Raw genomic sequence first — 13,321 nt, 5'->3', positions numbered from 1 at the left:
CAGGAGCAGGCAGCCTTAGCTATTATTCCCTTTTGTGGGGCCTTATCCGGAAAAATTGGACGCATTTTACGTAAAGACCAAGTGAAACCCATCTTCCGTCCTCCAAGCAAAACCAAGAGCCCTCTTGGTAGTGCCAAGGACAAAATGGTTCAAATGGCTATGCGACTTAACTTCTGAGGTCATCAGTCGCCTAGAACTTAGAACTAATTAAACCTAACTAACCTAAGGACAGCACACACACCCATGCCCGAGGCAGGATTCGAACCTGCGACCGTAGCAGTCCCGCGGTTCCGGACTGACCGCCTAGAACCGCTAGACCACCGCGGCCGGCTGCCAAGGACAACCTTGGTCTACGTAAATCAGGGGTTTATCAGATACCTTGCCAATGGGGTCGTGTATGCATAGGGCAGACCATTCGTAGACTACCATTGAGGACCGATGCCAAGAACATCAACGGCACAGTAGACTGCAACAGCCCAGTAAGTCGGCAATTGCTGAGCATTGCCTGTCGGAACTCCACAGCATGGATTATGACCGAACCAAAGTCCTGACACAGACTTCCAAATACTGGGACTGTGTCATCAAAGAAGCCATAGAGATCAGAGTAAGGGAGCCACAACTAAATCGCGACAGCGGTTCCATCCTTAGCAAGGCGTGGGAACCCGCGATCACCCGGATTAAGAAGAAAAAGGATATTTCCCAGAGTGTACCGACTTCGGGGGAGGGGGGAAGAATAATGAGAGCGGTGCCGGCAGACCTTCCTAGGACGCAACGCCCAGACGGCGGGAGAACGGACGCTGCACCTGGACCGCACCGACTCATAGGAAGCGCCTAAGGGAGGAGCGGGAGGGAGATTGGGCTATATATACCAGGCGCCGGCCCACCGCCGGTCAGTACATCAGTGCACCTGATGATAACAACGTGGTCGATTGCCGAAATATTGTGTCCTATGCACTCTCATACCAGGCTGTTCACCCGAGATTTATTTCGTCAACCTTAATAATAATTAAATACGCCGTGGATCTCTGCAGTAGACGGATCGTAGTTTTTACTTGCTCTAAACGTGGAACGTTAAATGGCCTCTCTGCCTCGTCGTATCTCACACTGATATTGTGAAGGGAAATTATTATAAATTTGTAATAACAACTTAAAAAAGAATGTTATAAAAATTATAATGTATGAAAAGTAAAGCAAGTATCTATTGATTGGAAAGTACTCATTATCTTATTATTTGCTCACTTATCCAGATCTCGCGGTTAAGGCGCTCAGTCCGGAACCGTGCGACTGCTACGGTCGCAGGTTCAAATCCTGCCTCGGGCATGGAAGTGTGTGATGTCCTTAGGTTAGTTAGGTTTAAGTAGTTCTAAGTTCTAGGGGACTGATGACCACAGAAGTTAAGTCCCATAGTTCTCAGAGCCATTTGGACCATTTGGACTTATCCAGAGGTCACCGGCCTTGTACACCATAGGCTACATCAACAATCAGTTTCCACTACACTCTGTCCATTGCTCTTTACCGCGACTTGACTAGATTCAAAGTTTCTTCGGCGCTGCTCTAAATGTTGATAACGAAACTACACTGAAGAGCCAAAGAAACTGGCGCAGCTGCCTAATATTGTGTGCGACCGCGCGAGCACGTAGAAGTGCTGCAACACGACGAGGCATGGACTCAACTAATGTCTTAAGTAGTGCTGGACGGAACTGACACCAAGAATCCTGCAGTGCTGTCCATAAATCCACAAGAGTATGAGGGGGTGGAGAGCTCTTCTCAACAGCAAGTTGCAAGGCATCTCATATGTCATGTCTGGGGAGCCTGGTGGCCAGCGGAAGTGTTTAAACTCAGAAGAGTGCTCCTGGAGCCACTCTGTAACAATTCTGGACGTGTGGGCTATCGCATTGTCCTGCTGGAATTGTCCAAGTCCTTCGGAATGCGTACCGGACACGAATGGATGCAGGTGATCAGACGTGTCAACTGTCAGAGTCGTATCTAGGCGTATCAAGGGTTCCGTATCACTCCAACTACACACACCCCACACCATTACATAGCCTCCAGCGGCTTGAACAGGTCCCTGCTGACGTTCAGGGCCCATGGATTCATGAAGTTGTCTCCACACCGTACACGTCCATCCACTCGATACAATTTCAAACGAGAATCTTCCGACCAGGCAACATGTTTCCGGTCAACAATTCAGTGTCTGCGTAAACGGGCCCAGGCGAGGCGTAAATCTTTGTGTCGTGCAGTCATCAATGGTAAACGAGTGGGCCTTCGGTTCCGAAAGCCCATATGGATGATGTTGCGTTGAATGGTTCGCACGCTGACACTTGTTGATTGCCCAGCAATGAAATATGCAACAATTTGCGAAAGGGTTGCACTTCTGTCACGTTGAACGATTCTCTTCAGTCGTCGTTGGTCGCGTTCTTGCGGGATCTTTTCCCAGCCGCAGCAGTGTTGGAGATTTGAAGTTTTACCGGATTCCTGATATTTACGGTACACTCGTGATATGATCGTAGGGTAAAGTCCCCATTTCATCGCTACCTTGGAGATACTGTGTCCCATTGCTTGTGTGCCGATTATAACGTCACGTTCAGACTCACTCCAATCTTGATAACCTGCCATTGTAGCAACAGTAACCGATTTAACACCTGCATCAGACACTTGTTGTCTTACATAGGCGTTGCCGACCGTAGCACCATGTTCTGCCTGTTTACATATCTCTGTATTTGAATACGCATACCTAATCAGTTTCTTTGGCGCATCAGTGTACATTTACAAGCAAATTTTGAATACATGCCCAGAAGTAATTTCATGATCACGTGACCAAAATGTCAGCATCTTGGATCTTTATAGTGGGCTACATATAAAGGGATCATCGCAGTGGACGTCTGGGGGTGTTGGGGAGCTACGTGGTGGGTCGAACTGATTGTTTTGTACTATACTTGCGACCTGTGCAGAATCGAGGTAATCCCACAGTGATCTCCTGAATCATCAACGTTATGCAGTTCAACGTGTGATGTGTGGGATATTAGGTTAACTCACCCTAAATGTGGGAAATACGATGTGAGGTTGGCACCTTTCGAATGTCGGTCTTTAGCTATTAAGCAACGTCCTGACAAAGTAAGTGAAGCTGTTTGTTGTTCTTTCGATGGGTAGGGCGTTTGGTGACGATAATATCTGTCAGAAGTGAGATGCAAAAATTACTGCAGGGGTTGCAGCTAATATCAAATCTTCTGAGAGCAGCAACAGAACGCTGTGTGACCGTGACAGCTTCTGACAATAATCATCTGCGTAAAAGTTGCTTCCAGGCAGAACTGGGACTTATGGCTGCTCGCGCTCAATGTGGACCTACCCTTCCTTCGTGTGCCATGTGTCAGAGATCTGCTTTGCCTACAGTAAGAGTATTTTTAAAGGCAACAGTGTTGTTAGACATTAATACGAAAAAATAATGTGCTTTTTACACTTTGTTAACTCTGTATTGTATTGTATGTTAACCGGGGGCCTAGAAACGACGGAGAGGCTCCGACCCCGCCGCAGCCGCAGTGGTCCACAACCCCACGACGACTACCGTAGTCCACTTCACCCGTCCGCCGCCCCACACCGAACCCAGGGTTATTGTGCGGTTCGGCCCCCAGTGGAGCCCCCCCCCCTCCCCCCTCCAGGGAACGTCTCACACCAGACGAGTGTAACACCTATGTTTGCGTAGTAGAGTGACGGTGGTGTACGCGTACGTGGAGAACTTGTTTGTGCAGCAATCGCCGACATAGTGTAGCTGAGGCGGAATAAGGGGAACCAGCCCGCATTCGCCGAGGCAGATCGAAAACCGCCTAAAAACCTTCCACAGACTGGCCCACTCACCGGACCTCGACACAAGTCCGCCGGGCGGATTCGTGCCGGGGACCAGGCGCTCCTTCCCACTCCGGAAAGCCGTGCGTTAGACCGCACGGCCAACCGGGCGGGCCTTGTTAACATACATTGTGATGAATGAAGCACTATTGTTTTTTCCAAATCACACTTAGGTCTGCTCTTAATATCACAGCTATGATTACACATTCCTCTTAACTCGTCCTGACCTGTGTCGAAAAATCGTTATTTTTTAGTGTCGAAGCATGGAACTGACCTATAATACCACCGTTCTGTCAACGTATGCAGTCTTTCATGGGCTTAAATAACATCATCAGAAGCTGCGACATTGTCGCGAATAAAACAGCAACCTTTATATACGATAAGTTTCCTTTAATTTACGACTATGGTCACAAATTTGTTCTTAACAGATTACCAGTTTCGGTCTATAACGGCCATCATCAGATCTGTTTTATAAAAACAATGTCCTAATGTACTGCAGCCGTAGTGGCATACTTTGTTTTTATAAAACAGATCTGATGATGGTCATTATAGACCGAAACCCGTAATCTGTCAACAAAAACTTTGTGACCATAGACGTTAATTAAAGGAAACTTAAACAACATCATGTCGCTCTCCAGCAGAGTATTATTGTTAAGATCTGTGGTACAGAGTTCCGTATGGTCCAATAACAAATGCTTTACGAGATGTACACCCCACTAAGCTAGTAGCAGCTGGGATCCGTGTTTGAGTGTATGGCAGGGTGAACAAGAAAACCTGAGTGCTGCCTACGGCTAAGCATTATATTACTTTAGTATAAGACATTATACAGAAGATGTAATAGGAATTGGAGGTTGAAGGTGCTTGGATTCTTTATGTGCGCATTATATACTAGATGGAAGGCTAATGTAATATATCAGTACTTCAATAAGGGGAAGTCTATGCTCTCTTGAGACATTGTACCTCACCCTCAGTCAGGAGCATGATGTATATTAGGAGAAACTGGTATGGTTTCAGTGGTAATATAAAAAAGCTACCTAAAGCAGAACTGGTTTGCGTTGAAATGAACAATCAGCATGTCCTATTTCTATGGCCTTCTATAGATGACTTTTAGCTTTAGGATTCGGATGATCGGAATGGATATCTGCGACTGCACGTTTGGGAGAAACATTTGCATCTTCATCCTCTAAAAAGATTTTGGTTTTTAGGCTCTGTAAGTGAGCGTACGGCATTGTGGACCGCGAGTCCCCCATTCGGGGAAGTTCGGCCGCCGAGGGCAAGTACTTATTGCATTCGACGCCACATTGGGCAACTTGCGAGTCGGAGATGGGAATGGAATGATGATGAGGGCAACACAACACCCAGTCCCTGAGTGGAGAAAATCCTGCCCCAGCCGGGACTCGAACCCGGTTCCACTTCGCGTGGCACTCCGACGCACTGACCACTCAGCTAACGGGGGCGGACTTTTAAGCTTTGATTTTCACATTCAGAAGAGAAAGATGGTGACTGAAAGTTCTTGGAAAGATTTTGCTGGAACGAAAAACACCTTTGTTTCAGTCATTGCCACTCCAGTTCGCTCACTATATCTGTGATACTCACTCTGCTACTTCGCGATAACGCAAAACGAGCAGCTGTTCTACGCACTTTTTCGGTGTCCTCCGCCAATCCCATCTGGTAAGAATCACGAAGCACGCAGCAGTACTCTGGCAGAGGATGTACAAGTGTAGTGTTGGCAGTCTCTTAAATAGACCTGTTGCATGTTCTAAGTGTTCTGCGAGTAAAACGCAGTCTTTGGTTTGTGTTCCCCACAACATTGCCTATCAAATCGTTCCAGTTTATATTGTTTATCATTGTTGTCCAGTTGACAGCCATTAAATTTGTGTGATTTATCATGTTACCAAAATTTAACGCATTTCCTTTTGTAGGCATGTGGATGACCTAACGCTGTTCCTTATTCAGAGACAATTGTATCCTTTCGAACCACACGGATATCGTGTCTTAGTAGTAATGCAATCAGTTTTAATGTTCTGATGAGTTTACTAGTTGCTAAATGATAGCATCATCTGCAAAGAATCTAAGAGGGGTGCTGAGATTGTCTCCTAAATATTTAGGAACAGGAGTACCCTCCGCCAGGCACCGTCAGGTGTAGATGTAGCAGCTAGATGCGGATCTACCACTCACTGATATCGTAACAATTACAGATAATGATTTCTTATTGTAGCCTCGGCCATTAAGAAGAACATAGAGCGGGGAGAAATTTGGAATGGGGATTAAAGCGCAGGGACAAGAAATGAAAACTTTGAGGGTTGCCAGGTCGCTAGTGACAGTGTAATTCTGTCAGAGGCGGGAGAGGCCTTGGAAGAGCGTCTGAACGGGACAGGAAATGACGCAGGAATTGGATGAGGAAATGAGATAGTGATAGAGACGTTGGCTATTTGGGCAGCATAATAACTGACAATGGCTAAAGTAGACGGATTATAAAACGCAGTTGGCAATGACAAGAAAAGTGTTTATGATAAAGGCTAAAGTAGACGGGTTATAAAACGCAGTTGGCAATGACAAGAAAAGTGTTTATGATAAAGGCTAAAGTAGACGTGTTATAAAACGCAGTTGGCAATGACAAGAAAAGTGTTTATGATAAAGGCAAATTTGATAACGTGGAATATAAATTTAAGGGCTGTTGTTGTTGTGGTCTTCAGTCCTGAGACTGGTTTGATGCAGCTCTCCATGCTACTCTATCCTGTGCAAGCTTCTTCATCTCCCAGTACATACTGCAACCTACATCCTTCTGAATCTGCTTAGTGTATTCATCTCTTGGTCTCCCTCTACGATTCTTACCCTCCACGCTGCCCTCCAATACTAAATTGGTGATCCATTGATGCCTCAGAACACGTCCTACCAACCGATCCCTTCTTCTAGTCAAGTTGTGCCACAAACTTCTCTTCTCCCCAATCCTATTCAATACTTCCTCATTAGTTATGTGATCTACCCACCTAATCTTCAGCATTCTTCTGTAGCACCACATTTCGAAAGCTTCTATTCTCTTCTTGTCCAAACTATTTATCGTCCATGTTTCACTTCCATACATGGCTACACTCCATACAAATATTTCAGAAACGACTTCCTGACACTTAAACCTATACTCGATGTTAACAAATTTCTCTTCTTCAGAAATGCTTTCCTTGCCATTGCCAGTCTACATTTTATATCCTCTCTACTTCGACCGTCATCAGTTATTTTGCTCCCCAAATAGCAAAACTCCTTTACTACTTTAAGTGCCTCATTTCCTAATCTAATTCCCTCAGCATCACGCGACTTAATTCGACAACATTCCATTATCCTTGTTTTGCTTTTGTTGATGTTCATCTTATATTCTCCTTTCAAGACACTATCCATTCCGTTCAACTGCTCTTCCAAGTCCTTTGCTGTCTCTGACAGAATTACAATGTCATCGGCGAACCTCAAAGTTTTTATTTCTTCTCCATGGATTTTAACACCTACTCCGAATTTTTATTTTGTTTCATTCACAGCTTGCTCAATATAGAGATTGAATAACATCGGGGAGAGGCTACAACCCTGTCTCACTCCCTTCCCAACTACTGCTTCCCTTTCATGCCCCACGACTCTTATAACTGCCATCTGGTTTCTGTACAAATTGTAAATAGCTTTTCGCTCCCTGTATTTTACCCCTGCCACCTTCAGAATTTGAAAGAGAGTATTCCAGTCAACATTGTCAAAAGCTATCTCTAAGTCTACAAATGCTAGGAACCTAGGTTTGCCTTTCCTTAATCTGCCTTCTAAGATAAGTCGTAGGGTCAGTATTGCCTCACGTGTTCCGATATTTCTACGGAATCCAAACTGATCTTCCCTGAGGTCAGCTTCTACCAGTTTTTCCATTCGTCTGTAAAGAATTCGTGTTAGTATTTTGCAGCCATGATTTATTAGACTGATAGTTCGGTAATTTTCACATCTGTCAACACCTGCTTTCTTTGGGATTGGAATTATTATATTCTTCTTGAAGTCTGAGGGAATTTCGCCTGTGTCATACATCTTGCTCACCAGATGGTAGAGTTTTGTCAGGACTGGCTCTCCCAAGGATGTCAGTAGTTCTAATGGAATGTTGTCTACTCCCGGGGCCTTGTTTCGACTTTGGTCTTTCAGTGCTCTGTCAAACTCTTCACGCAGTATCATATCTCCTATTTCATCTTCATCTACATCCTCTTCCATTTCCATAATATTGTCCTCAAGGACATCACCCTTGTATAGACCCTCTATATACTCCTTCCACCTTTCTGCTTTCCCTTCTTTGCTTAGAACTGGGTTTCCATCTGAGCTCTTGATATTCATGCAAGTGGTTCTCTTTTCTCCAAAGGTCTCTTTAATTTTCCTGTAGGCAGTATCTATCTTACCCCTCATGAGCTAAGAAATCTTTTATGAAAGAATCTAAATGAAGTATAGGTCTGTACGCAAGCGTAACGTGAACAATAAACAGTTCAGAAGAGAATATAATCTTTTGAAATTTGAAGCTTGAGGAGAGCGTCAGCGTTGGATGAGTGGGTAGAATAACTAGTGAGAAGATAATGAATCGAACTGGTGTGAAAAGAAATTCACGAAAGTTGATAAAAAGAATTGTTGGCTCGATGAGTTACAATGGGACGCATCACGAAATCGTCAGTATGGTAATGGATAAAACCGTCCGGGGTAAAAGTTGTAGAGGAAGGCCGAGACATGAATACAGTAAGCAGGTGAAACGGATGCAGTGTGCAGTAGTTATCCAGAGACGAAGAAGCTTTCACTGGTAGACTAGACTTGCGTCGAGAGCTGCATCAGACCTGAACACAGCAGCAACTGCAACCACAGCAACAGAGTCGCTTCAGTAGGCAGCGCTGGTAGCCGAGCTCACCTCAGGGGAGGTCAGGAGGAGGTGAGGGTGAGGTGAGGGACACGGCCGGCGCCCTCCCGCGCGTTAATATCGCAGCGCCACGGGGAGCCGAGCTGGCGCCAGATGCGCTTGTGCCCGTCATCGCATACTGGCGCGCCGGCGGAAGTGGCGCTGTCGGGAGTCTCTGCCCCCACCCCCCCCACCCCCCTCCCTTCCGTTCGCTCCCTTTTCATAGTTAACAAAAATGGTTCAAATGGCTATAAGCACTATGGGACTAAACATCTAAGGTCATCAGTCTCCTAGACTTAGAACTACGTAAACCTAACTAACATAAGGACATCACATACATCCATACCCGAGGCAGGATTCGCACCTGCGACCGCAGCAGCTGCGTGTTTACGGACTGAAGGGCCTAGAACCGCTCGACCACAGCCGCCGGCTCATGCTTAACACTCGTCTTTTGTGATGTTACGTCAGGAACACACTTGTGCATCACCCAGACTTAGCGAGTTGCGTCGCAAGTAGAACTTCCGTCACGTACAATTGGGAGTTCTATGTCACGCATATATTTCCGACGCAAATACATCTTCCACACATAATTAGCAGACGGGACGTTGAACTCGTACTTCAGATTCGTCTGCCCATGATGTGCCGGCTCGGTCCCTCAGGCCGTGTAACCGACAATCACGTCGCTCTTCAGATTCGCCAGCACGCATTGTGGCGGCGTGATTCCGAATACATTGCAGGCGATGGTATCGTTGACAGTCTGTTTCGTTTCTTCGAAACAGTGTCGCTTTTTTTCCTTTCCGTTGAATCTGTCCGATAAACTCTGAAAGGCAACCAGTTCCGAAAAGATTCAAGCATCGGATTTTTACCGTGAAAGTGCCTAAATGCTTGACTCAAAATTAATATAGTAGAATTCACTGATTTTAGATGCGAAATAACGAACGCATTTTGCTATCTAAATTGTTATAAAGGTCGTATTAAAATATAACGAATAAAAACCCAAAGGCACATAAATTACATAAAAATTATCTTAAAAATAGTTAATTTACTGTAGTATTGTCAAAAGTTAACTACAAAGCAAATATGACTACAAGAAAGCTGCTATATGGCGCGTTGGAGGACATAATCACGAGGTACTGTCATAGAACAGCTGTCAAAAATTAAATCCCCACCGTATTCACCACTTGCACCAGTGATAAATGCTCTGCTGTACTCTGATTGGTCGAAGCCCTGCCACAGGTCACGCATTTTACCAAAGCCAACATTTAAAGACGTAAAATTACCGAACAGAAACATTGCACACACGTATGTCGAAACACATCTCCCGAAAGATACGTTAAGTTAAATAATATAGCTACAAAAATAAAGAAAAGGTGAAATTAGGAAATAGTGGCGGTAGAAAAATAATAATTTTACAGACAATGACATGAAAAATCGAATCCAGGCATTAAAACCCTGGATCCGACGCATAAGGTTTAGAGAACTGACTTATTCGGTTAACTTGCCTAACAGTGCTCGGATCTTTTCCGCCACGGTGTAGCCTGAAGTTAAATCTCGATTTAAATCAAATAATTTCCATTTCTAATTAATTATCAGTTTCGTTTGTCTAAAGAGACTACACTGGAGAAATATTACTTTCTTTCGTCGTCGTAAAACTTCTGTTTATCCCTGTAGCTTGCATCGGTTTTAATAATCTCAGATTTCAGTCTTCGACAAACTAACAATTCGTAAAACGGTTTTATTCTAAGGCGCGAAAAATCAACTAACTTAGCAGGTAAACAGCTTCAAAATCATTGCCTAGAGATTAAATAATCTGTTTATATTTCTTGATTGCGTTGGCTGAGAAACAAATTTCACTTCATAAAACTTTTGTTAGTACCGTATAATACAGAAATTGCAGTTGGTCCCGGCGGAGGTTCGAGTCCTGCCTCGGGCATGGATGTGTGTGTTTATCCTTAGGATAATTTAGGTTAAATAGTGTGTAAGCTTAGGGACTGATGACCTTAGCAGTTAAGTCCCTTAAGATTTCACACACATTTGAACAATACAGAAATGTTATATGGTAGATCTTGACTAATAGTCACAGTACAGACTGTTTCACAATTATCATTTTAAATGGTTATCAGTGGCTGAACGGTTATTTGGAAAGTGATTTGCAAACAGAAATTCGGTGAAGTTAGTTAGTGTGGAACTCTGCAGTCTGTTGTAAGTTTCGTGTGCCACAAAATTTTGCTGGGTCGCCACCCAGTTTAATTAAAATTGGGAAAATTTGATATAAGAACTGAATTGATCACTGAATTGCTGAGCAATAACTAACGTGTTAATATTAATAAAAAGATCCAAGTGAATATATGGAATGAGCATATAGCAACAGTTGAAGTACAAACGTTAAATCAAATAATTCAGAGCAAGCAGGAGCTTAAGTCTCAACAAAAAGAATAAGATAATCAGACAAAAGTCTACAAATATGATGTCTAGCTTTTGCGCGTCAGAAACGCCGTATTAAAAATAATCTTGCAAAAGGGGAGGGGTTAGTCTGAGAAATATTCATCACAGTTTAACATTGTTTATTAAAATAAAACATCACATTAAAAATTCACACAGTAATTCTAAACAATGATCTGTCGTTGCCTGTTATTTAATTAATTAGCTCACTTATATTTTTCTTATATTGTGTGTTGAGGTACCTTGCGGTGATGAATGAAGAGGAAATCTTAGGCACGCATGGGAGAAGTTCACACAAAAATGCCAGATTCACACACACAAGAATAGACATGAAAAGAACTTTGCCCATCACAAGAAGTCAAAGACTCAGAGGTTTGTCCCCATGGCTATGACGGAACTACTGCGAATACGAATACTATGGAACACTTTCCAACAAAGCAATCTATCTGCATCACCTTGCACTTGAAACTAAGCTACGCTGGCGTGAAACACCCGCAAATGCCGTTGAATATTCATGAACAAAACGAAATTTCTAAGACTCGTGAAAACTTCAAGGACACAACTGTACACCGTGCAGACACAAATAGCGATAAAGTATCACGCGGTACAAAGAATAAAACTTATTCAACATGGTACTGAAATTACACACGATGAATCACCATCACGATCTATGACTAAAGATACACGATCTTAAAACTGAAACGAAATGAAAAGTAGAAGAAATAAAACACACACACACGAGGAAAGTTCACATATTCCATTTAAAAGAGAAGTCAGACGACTGAATTTTAAACCTGTGCTGTAGTAACGAACTTCCTAGACCACGTGTTCTGCCAAGGCAAAGCAAGGACCGGAGAAACTTACTACATACAGAAAAGTATATTCGTGACCACACACTGAAAAATATTAGAATTCGACTACAAAACTTGAAAATGAACTAGCAGATCAAACGTGTACATCAGTTGGAATAGCTACACACCATCACACATTAGCACAATCACCAGCTTCCAAATCGCCCTTAAGAGTAATGTCTTCACTCACCAGAGGTCCAGTCGCGAGTGACCTTGCAACAAACTTCCCCCAGGTAGCCGGAAGAGACCAGAGGGACCCTTTCTACCACCAGCTTAATTACTGTCGAATGACTACCGAAAGGGTACATATCTCTTCGGCTTGACTGAGAAAGCTACGTTGGCTGCACTGTTGCTACCACATCAAACAACAGATGCTGTACTGCTACCATATAAAAGACAAATTTAACATAAACACAAGCTCACTCATTCATACAGATGATAAAGAGAGAAAGGATATTCGGGAGCACAAAATGTAGGTAATGCACACAGCATTAGATGCTTACTTGAAAACTGATCTCTAATGTACTTTTGCACCACTGAATGGGGACAAACACGAAGTACTAAACTAAAACAAATGATTGAGGGTGACAGCACGAAATACAAGGGAAACAGTATGAAACCAATCCAACAGAGAGGTTTCAATTTCATGTCCGTTTGGATTAGATTTCGTCGTCATTTTTCCTTTGAACACAATTATTTTACTAATTGCATCCGTCTCCGTTATTTTCTACCATTCTACGCTTTCGATTTCCGTAAGTCGACAAAGTCTACGAATGTGCCTTAATTTTCCTAAGTCTTGCTTCCGTTATCAAGAAAAACGTTGAAACGTCATTGTGAAGTCGTTTCATAAGACGCTTGTTGAATTCGATACAACTTATTCACTTTACTACCTGATTTTAGCTCAATTCATGAACTCTTCCAGAAAGACTGAGCACTCAAATAAGGCCTATTGAGTATTATATGTGTGTTTTAATGTGGGGTTTCGGTTTTGTTTTGTGGGAAACGCTGAGTTGGTCATCGTCTGCTGGGAGCAGACGATGTTGCTTCTTGTTCGAAGGAGAGCACATGATGACCAACTTAGGTTTTCAGTACCTGAACAGAGAGGTTTACCCATCTTAGTCGAAGGCTGTGTCGAAGGCTGTTTTTGTGTGTGATGTTGGTGACGGAGGGCTACCCCTCTGGTACCTTCCGCTGCACGGGGAGCTAGGTAATCTGGAAAGAGAAAGGGGCACTCTTCGGTGAACGCTTGGTGAGTACGGATCGTAGCCCTTAAGGGGGGTTTCACGTGATAGGAAGCAGG

Source organism: Schistocerca piceifrons, chromosome 1 (assembly GCF_021461385.2).
Source record: "Schistocerca piceifrons isolate TAMUIC-IGC-003096 chromosome 1, iqSchPice1.1, whole genome shotgun sequence".
NCBI classification, from domain to species: Eukaryota; Metazoa; Arthropoda; class Insecta; order Orthoptera; family Acrididae; genus Schistocerca; species Schistocerca piceifrons.
Note: the sequence above shows the minus strand (reverse complement) of the source record.